Here is a 21,219-nt window from a genome sequence, read left to right as displayed (position 1 = left end):
CCCCACCCTCACTTTATAGTAAAATAGACAAGCACATGTTTAATAAGTGTACACATGCCTTTTTTTTTTTAAAGACAGGAGAGCATTCAGCATGTATTGCCTCCCCATTTGGATTCTGGACAATGATGTAGTGAAACCAGGACTTGCAATGATGCAGCACTGGAACTTTTTGATTAATAGGGATGCTGATGTCATCTGCCACCCTCCTCAGAATTCCCCTTCCTTCTGGGTTTAGTTGCAATCCTCGCTTTAGCTGCGTGTGGGATGAGGGGGATGAATTTTCTCAGTAACTATATAGAGTTGTGAGCTATTCCTGTTCTAATGAAAAGTATTTTGGGTTGGCCTGGTCTTGAATGGGCAATTAAGACCAAATAGCTTTATAACAGACCTGCTCCTGGTAGAGATGAAAGCTGCAAGAACTGGCTTGTTGACACGAACTAACACAGTTACCTGTATGTTTGGACTCTTGTTGGGGGCGTGGCTACAGGGACTATCATGATGAGTGCCTGCACTTCAAAATTGACCATATACCACTGAGTCTGGAATGGTACGGGTTCCAGGAAAGCTACACCACATGCCTGTGAGTGCATACATTGGCTTTGTATCCAGTCTATGTTATACTATGTTTTATGCTAATTTTGCTGTGCCAGATCGCACAACCTGGTGCCCTCCAGGTATGTTGGACTACAACTCCCACCATTCCCAGCCAGCATGGTGAACAAGAGTGGGTTCTGCCTTGGGTCGCAAGGTTGTTGTTTGGGCAGGGACATAGAAGTGTTTGCACACAAAGGTGCTTTGGTGCTTTTATGTAGACTTCTCCAACCAGGGGCCCTCCAGATGTTTAGAACGTCAACTCCCATCAGCCTGAGCTAGCATGGCCAATGATTAGGAATGCTGGAAGTTGTAGTCCAAAACATCTGGAGGGTGCCAGGTTGGGAACGGCTGATATAAACAATAGATTCTTCTCCCTGCTTTATATGTTAATATGGATGGCTACCTTGTCACACCTAGTTTGAAAGCCATATCTCTAATGGTACTTCCAGGCAAACAGCTCCTAGCACTATGCAGCTGCTCTGTTTCCCCCCTCCTTAATGGATTTTTTTTTTTTTTTTTTTGGTGGAAAAGAAAACAAGATGGAAGAAGTGGTGGGAAAACACAGGAGGATTACAAATGGAAGATGTTATTGTCTGGAAACCCCCCCTCCCCAATTCCGTGCATGGGGAAGGGCAATTGCACAATAAAAGCCTTGTCTGCAAGCACTAGGACTGGAGGTACCCAGATTCAAATCCCTGCTCAGGCATGAAGCCCACTGGGTCACCTTGAGCCAATCGATGTCTCTCAGCTTAACTTACCTCACAGGATTGTTGTGAGGATAAAAGGGAGTGAGGTGAGGGAGAACCATGAACAGCACCCTAAGTCTTTTGGATAAATGTAACAAATAAATACATATAAATACAGTTAGAACCTTAGACCCTGCAAACAAAGATAATGTAAGAGACCTATACAGTCCCATGAGACCTATTTTGGTCTTTGACTTCTCATTAAAAGAAACCCGGAAGGACCCAGGACTGCTATGCCTGCCTGTTTGACTTTGTGGGGTGACGTTAGCAGATGTGCTCTTGTTGAATATGATGTTTCATGTCAGATAAATATTTGAAGGCTATAGGATTGGTTAGTATGTACAAAAATGCAAATAAATAAATAAATAGGAAGGAAGGTAAAAGGAGAAAAAGAGTGACCCTACTAGCCTCATTCCCAAAGACCTTCTATTGGTTTTTACTTCAATAAATACTCTTTTTCCTCCAGAGCACTCTCAATCTTTCATCAAAGAGTTCTCCAGGACACTCCCAATGGGTTTACACAGATCATGCTGTTCTCTCTTTTTTCTTTCACTGAACCAGTCTTTGTGTTTCTCTTCCTTTAAATCTTTTATCCTCAGGTTGCCACCACAGGCCATTTGGATTACATAATGGCGACTCCAGATACTCAGCAAAATCCCTGCTTGTTCTCACCCTGCAGTGCTTACAGTCTGAAGAAATGATGTGATGAAAGAAAATTGAAAGGCACTGTTAGGCAATCCTGAGGCAGGCTTGCCACATTCCTTCCTTTTACAGCTTATTGCTTTCTGAATGTTTCTGTTGACTGGCCATCAATCATCATATATTTGAAACTTTCAAGGGGTCCCTGAAATATCTGTTCCTTATGATAAAAGTTACCCATAGCAAAAACTAGACAAAAAAGAAAAGAAAAGAAAGGTATTTTGGACTTCAAGTTAAGCAAATGCTTTGTTTCAGTTCCCTTTTTCCAACTTTTTTTGGCGGCGGGGGGGGGGGGCAGTCTACTTGTCTTTCATTTTCAGAAAGATTTTTCCCCAGCAGGGCTGCATTAGCCTACAACAGACCACTCACCGACTTCTCATGTGTGCTGCAGCCAGAGCCAGGAAAGAGTTGGGTTTGAAGACAAATGGAGGCACATTCTGACATACAAAGAAACTCCAGAGAATGGGTGAGAAGCAAAGTCAGACCTTACAATAGGTTTTTTTTCCCCAGGCTTGGAAAAGAACACCCCAACTTTCTCATGATTTTTTTTTTAAAGGCTGCTTTCTCAAGCCAGGGTGTTTAGCAACAAAGAGAGCTCCTTCCCTGGCTTATGATATATACCTTAGGTTTTGCAGGGTGCACTTTTCAAAGTTAGAGAGAATTATGGAGCATTAAGAAATACATCCAGCAGGGCTTGTTTTCCTACATGCTGCGATAGTGTCTTGGTTCTCTTGCATTTTTATGATTATTATTACTGGTTTAGTACTGGGGTTTCATTCAGTGCTATTTGATGCACTGTTGTACCCTTTCACAGAAGTAGATATGACGTGGCTTTAATTGCATACTATGAACTCTGATTATATAGATTTGATATATTGCCTGAAATATTTCTAACAAGTAAAACCGAGGACTATCTTTCTCCCTCCTGCTTCAGGAGGAAAGTTCTTTGCCGAGTGGGTTGATTTGTTTCTTCTTTTTTACCTTGCTTGGATTATTTCCATTTTAAGGTCTCTTGCCCTCTGAAGTGAATCATCCTTGTAATTGAGCTGCAGGCTATGAAACGTTCCACCTTTTTTTGATTAGCTTGGACCATTGATCAGAGTCATTTCTTGAGAAGGTCTGCCAACTTTGGAGTGAGTCCCTTGGAGTTTTGGATGCTGCTGCACTTTTGATTAGCTCAAAGAAGGGAGTTCTAATAACTGGATTGATGGAGTCTTTTGCTCCAGCAGTAACACTGACGGTTCCTTCTTGTCTACTAGTTTACCGAAAGGTTGCAGATACAGAAGTTTATAGAGAGTGGTGGAAAAGGAATGGAAATGAGCCCAGATTAGTCAGACTTCAAAAGCTGTATGAAGCACAGGGCAGGAAGTGGGCCTTTAAAAATGGAAACTGATTTTTGATTTTTCAGATGATGGAGGAATCACTCATTCACAGCTGAACTATACACTCAAATTCTTCTCTAGTGTACCTTGACTAGGATTAATTGATTTTCCCTCAGTGTACTTACACTGCATATTGCCACTAAAAATGCCAGGCAAAGCTATTATATACCCTTTCCCAGAATTAATGTATGAACAACTTGCCAAGTTTATATTCCCTTAATATTGCTTCCTGTTCATCCACTAAACATTCCCATTTTTCAAATCTTTCTTGGTGTGATGTGTGCATGTGTGACTGTCTATAATCAGAATTGCATAGGGGAGCCCAGAGTCAAAGTATTCTGTAACATAAGAACATAAGAGTAGCCATGCTGGATCAGACCAAGGGTCCACCTAGTCCAGTATTCTGTTCACACAGTGGCCAAACAGCTGTTGACCGGGGAACCCACAAGCAGGGCATGAGCGCAACAGCACCCTCCCAACCATGTTCCCCAGCAACTGGTGTACATAGCCTCACTGCCTCTGGTACTGGAGGTAGCACATAGCCATCAAGAGAAACAGCCATTGATAGCCTTCTCCTCCAGGAATTTGTCTAACCCCCTTTTAAAGCCATCCAAACTGGTGGCCATCATCACTTCCTGTGGCAGAGAATTCCATAGTCCAACTATGCGCTGTATGAAGAAGTACTTCCTTTTATCTGTCCTGAATCTCCCACCAATCAGCTTCATGGGATGACCCCAGGTTCTAGTATTTTGAGAGAGGGAGAAAAATGTCTCCCAATCTACATACTCCACACCATGCATAATTTTGTAGACCGCTATGATGTCTTCCCTTACCCTCTTTTTTTCCAAGCTAAACCATCCCAGTTGTTGTAACTTTCCCTCATAGGGGAGATGCTGCAGCGCCTTGATCGTTTTAGTTGCCCTTTTCTGCACTTTAAGCATAGTGAAATAATAAGGAAATAAATTATCACACTCCCATGCTATATTTAAAATCTAGTTATTTTTCCATAGTAGTGAATATTAAATGAAAGCTGAAGTGGTACTATTCTAATTGAATTAACACTAATTAATCCATAAACTGCTAAGAAAAATTAAGAAATATAGACAGGTTCCAGAATTCTGTTGACTATTGGGTTTATGAGACTGGTAGTAATATCATAAATGTGTGCACTGAAAATCAAAGAAAATACTCTAAACTGAATGCCCAGAGTATTTTTTAGGAATTGATATGTCAAAAGAAGTTTTCCTGGCCCATTTCTTGCCTGAAGAAAATAAAAAGGTACATTTAAGAAGATGTCAAAGGAGAAAGCATCAAAGCAGAGGGAGAGAAATCAAAGTGTTTAGCTAGATCTTTGTTGACAGTCCTTTATAAATCTTTATTGATAAATAGGAATGCATCAAGATTTCAGTATTATTGCTATTTTATGATTCACACATCAGTCCTTGCCTATATTATATGCAATCCAATGTACTGACAACCACACAAATGAATAAATATTATAATGGAAAATCTCCCAACATATGGCATCATTCAAAATACACCATGTAATGCAGACAACTGTGATGGTATGGCGATGTGTAGAGTGAAGCATATTTTTTAATCAAGGGTGCATTGGTGGTGGTGGTGGTGGGCAAAATATAGGAGCTAGCAAGATTTCCTAGGAGCTAGATGGAATGAGATAGAGATGGGGAACTGAGCATATCAGTGAGAGGAATGATCTTGGTTTTATTGGTGCAGTCTTCCTTTCAGGCAGTGCTTAATTGTGAGCAGCCAGGAAGCATGCATGGAAGTCATAGCCTTCAGCAACACAGGTGTTAGTCGTCAGGCACAACTGTTTACCTGCCTATTGGGCACCTGGAATTTTACATCCCTGTTGTTAACTGGGTTGAAAATGGCTCCTGAATTTCTAAAGAACTGATAGTTCCATTTTCATTTGGAAAAAAGAAGGAAAACATGTTGTAATCGTAATGTACTTGCTTGATTATCATATACTGTTGCATTGTTACCATTTGGTCTCATTAAAAAATGCTGTGGTCAAGAAGAATGCCTTTCCCAGGAGCAACAGATCCATAGTAATGGATTATCTCCAGTCAGGTGTATTACTGTGGAAAAAACCAACTTCTGGCTGGATAGATGTATACTTCTCAGAGAGGAAACAAGTCTGAACCGAGGAAAGCACAGAAAATGTTTAGCAGTGGTGGAGGAAAAACTCCAAAAAAAGGAAGAATATTGCCCATGATACTCAGTTGACCGTAATTGTATCCCACTTTTGTGATTATTTAAAACCAAACAAACCTAAAAAACATATTTATTGCCAAAGTTGGGGAAATGTGTATAAAGTTAGTTGGTTAAGAACCAGCATGGTAGGCCTAAATAATTTTGAATATCTTCTGTTTTCTTCTCAAATGTATAAATAGGTCTCTACATCTCCTCCTTAACCAAGCCCTCCAAAGGGCTACTCTATAGATCTGAGTGAAGCACTGAAGGCTGGCAGGCTTAATCCTTTCTCTTCTCTTTTTGGGTAATGAATAGGGGTGTCGTCAGCTGCCTGCCTTGCGTTCATCACTGTCATGGATGGCAGTGTAACAGATAACAGGATGGATTCAAGGCCACCAAGGGACTGAAGCCTGACAGGATCTCATTCATCACTTCCCTTTTAGGGGGTCTCTGTGGAAGAACCAAAATCAAAGAAGTAATTGTGGTTCACAGGGACACGTGGGGTTTGGGAGGACAGTTCTGCATTGCAAACAAACTTGAGCTGTCAAATATGTTTTGTAAATGAAGTATTTTAATGGAAGCAGTGAGTTAATAACTGTCATTTATTTTCCCATAAAACACAGCTGTGTTGCTGATATTTAGGGTTACATTTGCTTTCTCTGGAACCCAGATGAAAACTGAAATTATAAAGTAGTTTAAAAAAAGGTGCTGTGAAGAAATGCCCTGTATATAACTGTTAATATTATGTAATGTTTGTGTGGTCTCTGTGAGGCTACAGTATACCTGAGTAGGCCTGAGACCTTGTTTTGTTTCTGTCAAGTAGTTTTGTCTAGCTGTTACTTAGTCGTATTCTGAAGGGGAAGAGAGAGACAATTTCTTTGAATATTGTTAGATGGGGCCTGGATGTTGTTAGATGTTGTTAGATGTTGGCTGGCAATTCTAGCTAGGTGGAAAAGAGCAGTTGGGAAATGACAGTTAAGGTATGACAGTTGACAGTTAAGTTAATCTGTGGAGAATGAGGGAGGAGGTCTGCTGATCTGTGTGTGGTGTTTCAGAAGGGCTAAGAGAAAGCTGAGGAGAAAGTGAATAGCTAAGGCCTTCATATTAAACTATTCCTTCTTTGTGGGATAGTCTTTCATGGCTGGTGAAGATCAGATGCAGGGAGTAGGTGGCTGTGTTATGCCAAGAGGCTGCCCTAAGATCTTGCCAGAAGAAGGTTATACAAACAGGCAGTAAAAACCCAGATAAACTATCGAAGCAGCCAGAAATATGACAGAGCAATACGACAATGGAACCCATTACCTAGGGAGGTGGTGGGCTCTCCCACACTGGAGGCATTCAAGACGAGGCTGGCCAGCCACCTGTCAGGGATGCTCTGACTTGGATTCCTGCACTGAGCAGGGGGTTGGACTCGATGGTCTTGTAGGCCCCTTCCAGCCCTGCTATTCTATGATTCTATGAAATACAACAGGAGGAACGTTGGGAGTCAGGGGAAGATTTTACTCAAGAGCTGGACCTGGTTGTGAGTGTATTTGGCTGGGGTGGAGGTTTAGGGAATTTGGCCTAAGTCATGGAGGGTGCAATCCTATCGGGATAGGTGGCTGCCTCTGAACTCAGAGGTGACCACCTATCCAATTCAGGGCAGGAGCAGCGCAGAGGGGATCTTCTCCTCCGTGCTTCAGCTGCCCTGCATTCACGGCTAGACAGCCGATTTTGGCTATCTAGCCACGGGAAGTCGGAGTGGGGCATGGGGCAGAGGCTGGATGACACATAGGAAGTGTCGGAAAGGCACTTCTGCCCGCCCTGCCCCCAGGAACGCCCTGTTTTCGCTGCTCTGTGCTGCTCTTTCGAGCGCGGAGTGCGGGGCTGATCTGTGCTGCCCATGAGGCAGGGCTCCCGGGTCAGTTGCCTGAGGATTGACCTATCCTATGGCCATCTAGCCGCTGACTAGCGGCCATAGGATTGCGCCCTAAGGGGCTTGTTGCAGCAACAGTGTTTCTTGAGACCTTAAGAATTGTAACTAAGCAGTCTTGTGATAACCCCAAAGTACGTAAATATTAGTAATCTCATATGTGTAAAATATCCCTTCAATAAATTTACTTGTTTAATAGTTCATCTTGTCTCTAGTTTGGTGCCCATCTCATGCCTAAGCATCTTATGCCATCTGCTAGGGGTTTTAAAGTACGTATTTTAGTATAACTGGTGGCAGCAGAAAAGGGTCATCTTGTGGCACTCTGAGTTATAGTGGCAGAGAGTTCCTTAGGCCCAGAAGTATAAGCATTTGCTATAAATAAGAAACCCCATAGGTGGGATTGCCCAGTTTCCCCATAGGTGGTGGCAGTGCTGGGGAGAGAAAATCCCCTATAGGAGTCTTTGAACAATTGTATAGACTCTTGTTTCTAACAGGTTCTGTTCCATGTATTTCAGCTTTGGGTGACTGGTGAAGTAAATATGGTATCTTGTTTTCAGTTGGCTATGCACTGCCTGTATGTGACTCATGATAGAAACTGTGATAGGTATACAAACTTCCTATCTTTCTGGAATCAAGGAGTGGAAGAAGGGTTGTCTTCTTTGGCCAAGACAGGCATTCTTCTTCCCAGCATGAAGAAAGAGTAGTGATTGCTTTTGAGTTTCAAAATAAATACCCCCAACCCATCTGACTTGGGACTGAAGATATATAGCACCACCTTATAAATTAGAAAATTGGACCCTGAATAGCTTCACGGATTTATCGGGGGAAGATCTTGCTGACCACATCTGACTTTATTTTAACTTCCCTCCGACATGCTGCCTATTAGTTGCAGAAGGTCTCTGATTAGTCCCAACATAGCTTCATTGTGAAATACTGAAGCAAACAGATTCCACTGCCAGGCAGCCTCATCCTATGCTAGGAAGTTCACTTGTGTGAATGTGCCAATAATTTGTGCTTTTCCAATATCCTAGGCTGGACCATGTGTCATAAAATCTCTGTACATCATGCAACGGAGACTTGTGTCACAGGAGGTGTTTCACTCCTGTGGTTATTAATGTGTATTTGTTGTGCCCGTCCTGGAACATTCTTAGTCTCGATTCATATGTTTGATTGGTAGTATGGTTCCTGCATGCAGGCCTGCAGTGTTAAGCAGTAACTAGCATAGCTATGAACTGAAGCAGACATTGGGTTGGGCAGGCTAAAACTGTACCAAAAATGGCACCTCAGTTTCACAGGCCCATTCTCAGGTTGTGAAAATGGGTCAGCATTTTTGGTGAAGTTCTCTGGGGCCAGGAGAAATACTTTAAAAAGTCTGGCCTGTGGAGAAGGATTAAATCAAAAAGTTGTGGAGTGGCTTATGTCTGTGTTCTGTTTGTAACAAATTGGTGTCCTGGCAGGTTGCTGTGTCCCCCTCAGAAAGTATAGTTTGTCAGGACGTAGTGTCCTTTCAGAGGCATTGTGGTTTAAAAGAAAAGGTGGCCCCTGCTAGCCAGCAGGGTGCCACCATAGCTTTTTAATGGGAACCACCATTTTCTTTACCTGCAGTGCCTCTGAAATGATGCTACATCCTGATAAAGGGTCATGAGGAGGGAATATGGCAGCCCAAAGGAACTCAAGCAGTGGCAGATCAATTTGTTACAGAACGAGCATACACACAAGCCACTCTGTAACTTGTTAAGCTAAGAAGCCCCCTTCAGGGGTTCCAAAATTTAAGAACTTATCTGGCCCCTGAACCCCCTTTTTTTTGGCTAGATTTCTCAATGGGTCATCCCTTTCATTAAAAATGAGTTACCCCTTTTGCCTCTGGCCCTGCCCACCACTGGAATGCGTCCCTCTACAGGTTCTTCAAAATTGAATTCAGCCCTTGGGCTGAAAGATGTTCAACGCCCCTGCAGTAGGTGGATGCTGCACAGAAATATACTTCGTACATCCATGGTACAGCGGGGGTGGGGCTTCACAGATGTGCTGCTCCTACAGGCAGGATCAGGCTTGTCAGCAACTGTCTATCGTTCTCTCTGGAGCTTGTCTGCATGCAGCCCCATCTTGCTCTCTCTACACTATTGGCATAGAAGAGATTGTCTCCCTAATTTATTAACAAATGTTTGGGATGTCTTATTTTTCTGTATAAGTTATGGCTTTCCATGAGCAGTACATTGCTTCTCAGTCTTGTTAATTCACTATTTAGTCAGACAGAAGTGTGCCATCAACATTTCTTACTGTAATTAATTTTGCCCTGACAGTAAATAGTTTTACAATGAATTTCAACTCCTGCCAATTGATCATATAAATGAGTTGAACCATAATATCCTGATTGCCTGTATAAATTACGGACATTGTGGGGAATTTGGAAGAAGTAATTGATCAATTATACAGAAAGGAGGACTTCCAAACCAAACAGAGCTGCAGATTCAAAGTCTGAAGTGACCTAAAGTTTACACACTGGTGGTCCCAGAGTTTTGTTTGTAGCCTCTCTTATTTATGTCCATGTGACTGTAGTGCTAAGTAGCCTAAAATTGCTTTCCAGAGTGTCATATGGTGCAATGGAAATCTGTCAAGTGGGAGTTGTGAAAAATTATGAGTTAAAGTGAGAAAAATGAGAGCCAGAGCAAGTTGGAGACAAATGAAGCTGCTGAAGGAATAAATGATAGGGAGATCCAGGGAGAACATTGAAAAGAAATGCTAGCTTTGATGGTGAAGGACACAGAACCTTCTTTAGGGGCTCCTGCAATCATATTGTTAAATAAAGAATTCTCTTTGGGCCAGCTGCTGCAGTGATGGAGTTATAAACAAGGACACTGAAGCTGTCAAGACAAATGATATAGTCATGATATACTGCTCTAATATATGGGCTTCCTGTTCAATTAGCTGATCAGCAGTGGTGAAAATTAGTAATTTGCAGTTATAAAACATCTTATAGTTCATGAGGTTGTCATCTCTTCCACCAAGTACAAGGTTCTTTTTGTTCACCTCTCTATTGAACTGAATTTTTGTTTATTTAGAATCATGTTATAAGCTACTTGACTTAAAGCCAAACTTACTCCATATACATTTTGTGATAGAAGGAGGGCCATGAACCAGAGTGAGGATGTTCTCCATCTTGTATGAGCCTAGTTTCTTGGCTCCATATTCTAGTAAAAGGTCTAAAAGCTTAGAAAGCTTCTAAAAGCTTAGAAACTTGCCCATGCTATCTTTTTCATGTAACTCTTACTGCAGGTTTGTGGTTAAGCCATTTCCTGTGCAACTGGGAAGTACTGTATTGTTGATTCTCATAGAGATACATTGCATTGCCTAAAGGTCACAGGAAAATGAGAAGGGGAGCAACGGAAAGAGCAGCCTGTGACGAATGTCAGGTATAAAGAGTGCAAAGCACTATGTGAAGGTGTTCTCTTTCATGCCTGCGTGTAGGGGTGTACGAAACAGACTCACCAGTCTGCTGGGGGGGGTCCGTGGGGGGGTGCGATCCCTCCCTCCCCCCAGAATCCTCCTTGGCCGGCTCAGCTCCGCAGCAAGTCCGCAGAGCTGCTGACCGGGCCTGTCCGCAGCTGGACTTCCAGCCGCTGCCACGCAAATTTGCATCCCTGCTCTTTGCCGTGATAGGCTATGTAAAGATTTACATAGCCTATCATGGCAAAAGACAGGGACACAAATGGTGTCTGCTACGCCGGACGCCATTTGCGTCTGAAGACAGGCAGCAGCGGGTAGCAGTGGCCGGCAGCAGCCGGCCGGCGGCAGGTAGGATCCAGCCGGCACAGATTTCCCCAGGTGGCGGAGGTGAGTCTTTAATTCCGCTGCAGACTCCGGGGGGTCGGATTCTTAGAATCCAGCCTCATTGGAATCCGTGGTGGAATTCTCCGCCATCCCTACTGCGTGTATGAAGAAAGATCCGCTGCAGCTATCTGATTTCCTAACTGTCTATATAAAGAAGCTTTGCAAGTGTGAACTATCTTGTGTGGTAAGAATTGTTTAATTCCCACTACTACTTGACCATGCCAAGTTGCCAACTTGAATCTGTAAATAAGAATGGATATAAGCCATTCTGTGCACTCTCTTTACATTTTTTCCATGAGAATTGTCAGGGTTTCATCCCGCCCAACCTTTTACCAGTGTAGGCCATCTATCTGGGTGGCCAAAGCCTTTTTAGTGCCAAAACCAAGCCAGGAACTGAACTGAAATGGAACTAGTAAATCAGTATAATCCAAGGATTATACATTAAACATCATCTGGAGTTACATAGCCAATACCTGTTCAAACACCATGCCCAGAAAGGATGTGTTTGTGACTGGCTGATAACTGGAATAATCTTGAGGATCCACAGAAGCTTTTTAAAGGAGTGGCCACATGACTTTTTATTTTAGGATGGCCTGGACTTCTTCTGGCAAGGATTGTTTTATCACCTCCCTGACCTAACCTCTCAAACTTTCCCTGCTAGGTGTACAATCAGGCAGGATGGGCAAATTTCAAGATATTAGGCTGGTAGTCTGAAAGCCACTGCAATTTGGCTTGTTCCTGCCCAGCTAAGGTAACATGAGCTCATGCTGCTAGCATTGCCTCTCCCCCAGATGTGGCAATGTTGCCATGGGCTGGAAACATAGCCTGACTCTTCTCATATGGCCCAGCAGTGCAGCCTCCATGCCATAAATATAATCCAATAAAGGGGTGTCAACTTACTTTAAAAAATAAGAAGAGCAAGACTATCATTTTCTTAGTTAAAAAAAATGGAAGTTGCATTTGTTGTTGTTGAAAACTCCGGGTTAGGTTGTACACTACTTGGCTAACGATTCTGTTTGCATGGTGGAGCAAAGGGTGGTGCCCAGTGCTCAAATTACAGGGGGACAGAGGGGGTTATCTACCGTCTTATCTATTATGATTGCCCTTTTAGCTATTGTTTTACAAGGCTACAGTGGGAGCATGTTTAGCTAAAATTGGGAGGGGTCAGTAGGTTATGCTTGTGCTTTTCTCCCCTCCTACATTTGAGCAGTTGGTAGTGCCCCCACTTCTACTGTGGAAGATGTAAGGTAGGCTCTCCATGTAGAGATCAGTATATTGAGAACCACAATGGGACTGATTGATCCCTGTTAATTTATCTAAAAACAAAAAAAGCAATGAAAATGAAAGTTGGCATAATTATTGTATTGATTTTTCCTGGGGTACACTTTACATATTATCGTTTATCTCTGGAGAGGAAAAGTGGGGGATGCTTTCACTCTTCCATCAGTGAAAAGGGTTGTTGTCCATTTTAGCATGTGAGCTATATTTCATGTTATTGATGTCATAGTCAGTATTGTTACAGAAGTAGTAAGTAGAACAGGCATTGTTTATAACAGTCCTCATGGGCAGTTCTGGATAATACTAGCCCTATTCAGGCATTTGCCTGAACATATGAGGGCTTAAAATGGATAGAGGGTCAGGCCTGTGTGAGCTGGCCCTGCCCCCTATGTCTCTAGGCACAGGGCCAGTGTGCAAGGCCCCAACCATCTACCCTCTTTAAGCCATCAGTCATTTAGGCGAATACCTGAACAGAGCTACTGTTATGAATTTTCCATCCGATTTCTGTGAATGGTCTGCCCGCCCACTCCATCAGTCTGGGTTGCCTAAGGCATGCCTGGCCAAAGCCTTGGATTTGTTAAATTGTTGAGACATTCTCATTGTTAAGGAGATTAGCTTTAACAAAGGCTAAGGAAATGGCCAGTGGCTGCTCTGGAAGGGAGCATGTCTTCCTTCCTCCACCCTCTCCCCTCCCTTCTCTGGGGATGATATTATCCAGCTGTGTCTGTGTAAACAGTAAACAGCCTGTAGTTTGGGTCTGGACAGGGAGGATGAGGGCCAACCTACGCATTCTGCTCATTGCGTAGGTGTAGCTGAGACTGTTATTTTTCTTTATTCCAGTGTAACTGTGATCAGTGGATGCTGGTGGCTCCAATGTCAGTGGGAAGGTGAATCTGCTCTGGGTTTTAGTCAGAACCAGTCAGAACTCTAAAGGAGCTACACAAGGTGCTTCACAGAACCAGTCTAACTGCTTCTGACTGAAACCCAGAGAGGATCCACTTCCCCACTGACATTGGAGCTGCCAGCCTCCACTAATTGGGACCAGTGCACTTTGGGAGGGAAAGATTAAATCTTCTCCCTTGTTCCCCCCCTCCAAATTTCACCTCCCCCCCTGTGTAGGGGTTAAAAACTGTAGAAGGAAAGGAATGGAAGTTGAAGCAGCTGAAAAAAAAGAAGGTATGGTGGAGGGGAAAAGACAATTTAGGGTCAGGCTTTCCAGAATGCAACTCAGGACAGCAGCAGAGAACCGGTCCAGAGGGAGGTTTATTCCTACTGAAGAATAACCTGGTTTGAACTGGTTCTCTGTAGGAACAACCAATCAATGCATGATAGCAGATAATAAGGTTTGATAAGTTGCTGACAGATCTATACAGCGAAAACTAGAGCAGTTCTAAATGTGGAGAGGGCAATATGACAATAACCCAATATTTAGTTGGGGCAGAACATGGACCTCTGGAAGATTTGGGGCTGAGGGTTAGGGTGTTCAACTGTGAGCCTCCACTTATGCTCAGGCTTTGTGTAAATAAACACAGATACTGCAAAATGTCAGTAAGCCTCCAGTGACCTAAAAGAAACCAAATCTGGGAAGTGCTGCACCCTTGGAGTTCACACAACTCAAGAATTGTGTAACAATATAAATGCTGAGGCATCTGGCTCATGACAGGAGGCAAACATCATATGCTAAAATGAAATTCTTTTTTTCTTCTTATTAGAACTTGTACTTGGCATCATAAAGCATATTATACAGTAAACAGGATCAGAGTTAACAGCATGCTCAATAACGTTTTCATGGTGAAATAGTGACATCCCAAAACACATGAATTTGCGACTTGTGGTTTATTATGAATGTTCTGGAGGTTCTTGAAGGATTTATAGCCTGTACAATATGCTTGTTTCATTTAGAATTGGCTTAAAAAAAAAAAAAAAGCACATGATTTATATATGGTGAAAACAAACCTTTTAAAGAACTTGATTTTTTCATACCTTAGTAATAGCACTTGGAGTTTAATGATAAAGTTTAATTGCTATGTGTGACTGGTTTCCCGTCAGGCGACTTTGCTTGGATTGCCTTCCATTGCACTTGGCTATATATTAAATATCTGAGTGCTCTGGCAGTGGAAGAGTGCTGGTTAGTTTGATACAGCCAACAGTGTGTGGAAGAATTATTGCATGCTCAAGGTCACTTACCGCTTCCCATCATACAATGTGAATAGTGTCATTTGAAATCTTACATGGCGGTTTAACTTGCTGGAACCAGGAGGGTAAAAACTCCATAATAGCATTTATTTAACTTTATTCCTCAATTGTAATTGAATTCTACAGCTAGGAAACATTCAGAGGACGGCTTCCCATGGTTGGCTGTCCAGTGAACCCCAAAACAAGTAATCAGGTCTGATAATAAGTGGCTTAGCATATGGAAAGTTCTGCAGCGCACCATCTGATTGTAATGCAACTTTCCAATAATGACTAGTGACATTACTGTTCATTTTGAACTGTAGGAGTCATTTCATTCACTTCTAAAAGATTCTCCTGGAATTTTTCATCTGAAAAAGTTTTTGCCTGTATATTAGTAGAACCATCATAGGATAGAGGTCTATAGGCAGTGGGGAATTTGATGACCCTAAGAATTGCAGGGCGGAGTGGGGGGGGACACACACAGTCAATAAATGGATAAGAGAAGAAGTGTAATTTGGTGTCTGTTTCTGGTAGGGCTGTATTGATTTGGCAAGGACCATTTCTCAACCGTTTCACCTACCTCAAAATTGTCTATTTGTTTTTGCTATGTTTTGTGTGTGTGTCGGGGGGGAGGTGAAATTGTTTGGTAGGGGAGGAGAATCAGAATGGATACCATTTTGTTGTCTCCCGACTTCCCTGTTCAGAGGTGCTTTTTGAATGGTGGAAAGATTAAAATGGCTGCCACCATAAAAAATGGCTGCCTCCTTTGCCACTCCCTGAGAACTGCCATTATAGTGCGTAGCAGTTGGATATTTACAGAAAACACACACACTTCAAAACACCATTTTATTTGGGAGGTACTGTAATAAATATCCATACAAAGAAAAGGCAGTGATTGAAGCAGTCTTGTTAAAAATATAAAGTCACAATATTCAACCACATTTCTAGAGTTCATTCAACCCATTCAACCTTATTTTTAAACCTGGACTACTAAGAAAAATGTTTTAATATTTGTCTTTCTTTCTCTTTAGAAATAAGAATGTATTGCAACACCCTTGTCCCTCCAGATGCTTTATTCAGAGCAGACCCACAGGTTTAAAAGTATCCCATGCTATTTTGGGTGATGGTGGAAGTCAGAATCTGAAATTAACAGTGCAATCCCATGTATGTCTAATCAGAAGTAAGCCCCATTGAGTGAAATGGGACTTACTCCAAGGAGAGCATGCAGAAGAATCAGCAGAATGATTCAGAGAAAAACAGTTGAGGAAAGGTAATATCATTAAACCATTTCTCCTTGAATTATTGGGCCAATTTCACACATTTCTAGTTGATTCACCGTGTCTCCCCAGCCCTAGTTTTGAGATGTTTTATCTGGATGCTGGTGGGTCAGTTTCCAGAGAAGATAACACTTCATTGGTGGGTTTAGTAAAATCTGGGTGCATGAACACCTGGAAAGTTTTGGTACACCAGCACCTTCCAGGATTTACAGTAAGGAATTTTGCCTGAGGAGAGCCAGTGGGGAGCAATGGATATTCAAAGAAAGTAAGCTATAGGAGCAGCATGAAGAACAGGGCAGAGGATCAGTGTTGAGATTAAGCTCCAAGCTGAATTATTTTGATGACTAAAAAGAGCCAAGGAGGAGACATGAATTAAAGAGTGGAGAAGCTAGAGTCCCCCAAGGGGACCACAGCTCCCATCATCCCTGACCATTGGCTATACTGGCTAGGGCTTATGGGAGTTGAAGTCCACATAACATCTGGAGAGCAGCAGGTTCCCCACCCCTGTTCTAACAGCACTGGTGGTATATCTCTAATGAAATAAAATGTATGAGGATCCTGTTCCGTTAGTGGTTTGAATACTGGACAATATAACAGTGATGTTTGTATGCATTTACTTTTGTCCTCTGAATTCTAATGCATGGAGAGCTTGCTACATGATAAAAATGTCCTCCACAGATATACAGAATCCCCTTGCTGTTTAAATCACATTCACAGTCTACAGCGAGGACATGAAGAAGTGTAATGTTTGGCCTCCTAATCTCTTTTGTGAAATAAAATCTTAACTAGTAAATTTCTATTAGTCTGTTTAAGTGATTTCTATTGGCAATATAGAAATAAATTGCTTTTATTTCTTAAATTGTATTATTTCATATCATAACTTGCATTATTAATGAGAATGGGCCTTCCTTTTCATATTGTATGGAAGTGGAAAGTCCATAAGGTACCGTAGATGATGAATAGAAAATACTGTTTTTAACTCCCCTTAGTATCTTAGTTCATAAGCATGTCTGATCTGTATGCCTAAATTGAACATGGGCTACAAAAACCATTAAGCAGATACTTCCCTCTACATCTAAAGGAGATTTATAGAAGCAACTTAGTTTTTAGGAAATCTGCCATGTTTATTTGGGATCACCTTTCCCACCCTGGGGTTCTCCAGATGTTTGAACTTCAATTCCCATCAGCCCTAGCCAGCCTGGCCAATGGTCAGGAATGCTGAGAGTTATAGTCCAAAACCTCTGGAGGGCACCAGGTTGGGGAAGGCAGATTTGAGACATCTCCATGGGGTACCTTTATAATCCATATCAGGTGGGGACAGAGAGAAGATATGCTGCAACAGCACAGCTAGTCTGCTTCCGAGTCATATGGACATGTTGGGTCTAAGTTAATCAACTCACAGTAGGTTTTTCTAAGTCTTGCAATGGAAACAAAGGTACTTAAATGCTCCTGTGTTAATTTTCCACCAGAACGTTTCTTGTTTGGTCACCATTATCAGATTTTTCAAGCCTTAGAATATTTGTTTCTTCTGTTAGGATACAACATGGGTGGGTAATGTGTGGAGTCATATCATGTAATTTGTTTATTTACAAAACGTACAGTTTTAGAAATCTGGATTATTTTAGCCACTGAGGGTGCAATCCTATGCATGTTTAGACAGAAAAAAGTACTACAGCTCCCAGCATCCAGAGTTGTAAGACTTTTCTGTCGAAACATGCTTAGGATTGTCCCTTCTGTGTTTTTCTGTCCAGAAATCATGCACACAATGGACCTTTATAAGCGATGCCTATGGTTAAGTCCCTACTCTGTTATGAAGTTCACCAGGTCTCCTTGCCAAACCTAGCTGAGTGGGCTCTTGTATAAAACACCATTCTGGACCCCAGGGAGGGGAAACACAATAAAAATGCTGCAAATGTTTTAAATACAATAAAATAAATAATGTCCAAATTCAGGAAAAGTTAATTGTGGTACCACCACTTGGGTAGAATAGTTCAGAGCAGGTCTATGATCCCAAATACTGAGAACTCCTTATGTTCAGACAAGAAGATCTCAGGATTGCTGATAGAGAAGACTCATGAGCTCTATTTGGGCATGGAAAATCTTACCTCTACTGCAGTCCCAGGGTTCTAGCTCACATGTAGGTCTACTCATGTATAACTGTACATGCCTAGGCCTCCCATCTGCATACACAGATGTCTGGGGGGCCTATATCACGTGTGTGACATTGGGTGGTGGGGCTACATGGCAGAACCCTGTTCCATGTTCATGTGCAGAGATAAGTGGGATTTTGAACACCCAAACAGGGCTATGAATATTACAATAATCATAGTCCTATTTGGGTATTCTGCAGCAATGGACAGTGATTCAGAATATGCATGGGAATCTTTTATTGTCCTCTTTATTAATATTTCATGTATAATGTTTATTTACTCTTTGTATGTTAATACCTACCATAGCAAATTACTCTAGTTTGGCAGTCCCACCTAGAAGAGTTGTATCTCATTATGAGTCTGGAAAGAGGTGCACCTTGTCAGGATGGTAAATGGTGTTGTGCTTCCTTTTCCACATGGAAGGAAATGTACTTTGATCTAGCTAAAATCATACTTCTTACATTATTTTGGTCACTGAGGTTGACCTCTTTTGCCGGCAATTGCACAAAAACTGTGAGGAGATGCTTCTGGCACAGTGTGTGTAACACTCTGCTATAAACAGATGCATACTCCCTGAAATCTGAACACTGTTATGTCTGTTATTTATGTAGCAGAGATGCTTTCACCTACATTTGCAGTCTAGGGGGCAAAAATAAACTCATCACCAGCTATCATGAAAATGTTCTGGCGGTTGGTTATCCTTGCCTCTATCAGATTGATTTAAAGAAATAATTTGTTTTTCATTCCCCCACCCCCTTTCTTCCAGCCTGAATGACATGTGATCCATAGTTATGATGTGCTGAGGGTCAGCTGCACCACTGTGCAATGAGGTAATAAACACAGACAGAAGATGAACAGTCCTGTACTGCCCGCTCCCCTCAATCTGTTAGACACAGACTGACTGGAGGACATGCAAGGACTATTAAGTAGTTAACCTACTGAAAAAGAGTGCAGCTGCAATGCATAGCATGTCCTTTGGTTAAAAGCATAGTCAGGCCTCTTAATTACAGCCCTGTAGGGCATCCACATTTTAAAAAATAAGAGATGCCCCTATAGAAAATGATTCAAGCGGGGCTTGATCAACTAATTTCAATACTCACATACACATACACTTTTATATATTTAAGTATTGAAACCCACCTTCTGGCCCAATCAGGACACCCAAGACAGTGTACAAAAAGCAAAAGAAGAATCAAACAAATTCAGAGCAACAAAACAGAGCTATAATTTAAAACTTCAGAGAGCAGAATCAATCCTACATTAACATCTATTAAAAGCCGAATGGTACAAAAATGTGTTTGCTGCCCACCTAAAACTGAATAAAGATAGGTCTAGTCCCGTGTCCCTAGGGAGTGAATTCCACAGTTGGGATGTTGCCACAGAGCAGGCACCCCTGTGGTGCATTCCCACCAACCTAGTCTCTCTTGGTGGTGGGATGTACAACAGGGCTTTGAAGAAAATGGCAAACTACAGGCTGCTTCATATGAGAGGAGATCATCTTTCAGATATACTGGCCCTAAATCATTTAGGACTTTATAAGAAGAACCAGCACCAGAATTGGGTCTGGGGAAAAATGGGAAGCCAGTGCAACTGATGTAAGACTGGTATAATATAGTCTATGAAACACACTGCAGAAATCAATCCCAATGGGGCCTACTTCTGAGTAGACACATGTATAGGATTGAAATGTAAAGGCAACATTATGAAGACTGAAATGGGGAGGGGGAATAGGCTTTTCTTCTTCAAAATGTATTTCAGCCTGCAAGAGCACTGACTAGTTTATAAATCCTGTTGGCTTTAATGAGACTGGAAAGCTGCTTTTTAGGTTCAGAAGCCGATGTCTGAATCTAAAGCATAAACATGGGAAGTTTAGATACTGGGGGATATGACTCAGTTCTAAGAAAGGCAGGAAGCTGAAGGGAAAAGACAGTTCTTATATATTCTATTAAGCACTATGCTAATATACCTGCTTGCAACTGACTTGGTTCGCATGATCGCAGGGTGGTTAATAAGCCATGGTGGCCTGTTAACAATCCTAAATTGGTTGTGTGTTGGCCCAATTTACATAATTACTCTTGCCCAGCACCCTCATGACATCTGAACCTGGCAAGAGTGGGTGGTTGAGGTGGTTAACAAACCACCCAGAACCCATAGTCTGGGTTGTAGGGTTCTGGGGTGTTTTATTAACCACCCCAACCAACCACCCTCACTGGGTTCAGATGCCATCACAAGCTCTGCCAGGTGAGGCTAAGTATGTAAATTGGGCTGGCATGTGACTGGCACACGCAGAGTAGTCAACAAGGCACTGTGGCTTATTTACCACTGTGCAATTGTGCACACCGGCCCATTGCTTCCTGAAGTGCTTACCCAGTGATGCAGTTGGGGCAGGTTTTGAGGCAGAAGTTCAGCAAAATGCTGAAGGCTCCCAAATGCAGGAGAGCTGGTTTGCCACTTTTTGAAGTAATACATATTCACATTTAAAGAAACCCCTCCCTCAAGACCAGAGTCTAAAATTATGTACTACACCACTGCTACTGCCTAAAATTTATCTTCAGAATGAGAGTGGGGAAAAAGTAATCTACTTAGGGAAACTGATATTAATTTCCAAACTTAGCACATGGCAGGCAATTGTTCTGAGTTGCACGGTATAGCTTAAATCAGTGGTGGACAACCTGTGGCCCTTGGCCTCATTTCATGTGGCTCTTTCAGTAATTTCAAAAGCCCTCTGCATGCAATCATTTCAGACCTCTGCAAGAGTGTTCTGTCTCTTCCTTGGCAGCCCACTGTGTGGAAAGGAAGAGGGAGAGAGAGAAAAGCGGTGGCAGAAAAAAAAAAAAAGGAAGTGGCAGAAAGAGGAAAGGGGTGACCTGCCTGCTTTTGGACCTGGCTCTGCTCACCACTGGCTTTGGCCCCACTCACTGCGACACATGATCCTTGACAGATTCCCCTTGAAGGAATGCA

At 42.2% G+C, this 21,219-nt stretch overlaps 1 long non-coding RNA gene across 1 annotated transcript in view; it reads left to right on the top strand.

The window, feature by feature from the left end:
- Nucleotides 1-2,351: 2,351 nt before the first annotated feature.
- LOC146343901 (uncharacterized) overlaps nt 2,352-21,219 on the top strand; it is a 94,023-nt gene continuing 75,155 nt past the window's right edge. The window contains exon 1 of the long non-coding RNA XR_014792572.1: nt 2,352-2,505. This is a non-coding gene — a long non-coding RNA (uncharacterized LOC146343901). The remainder of the gene's footprint in view (nt 2,506-21,219) is intronic.

The sequence above is a fragment of the Heloderma suspectum genome, chromosome 5 (assembly GCF_057233095.1).
Source record: "Heloderma suspectum isolate Gila_16-S chromosome 5, 16-S_ref, whole genome shotgun sequence".
NCBI classification, from domain to species: Eukaryota; Metazoa; Chordata; class Lepidosauria; order Squamata; family Helodermatidae; genus Heloderma; species Heloderma suspectum.
This window is presented reverse-complemented; position numbering and strand designations above follow the sequence as displayed.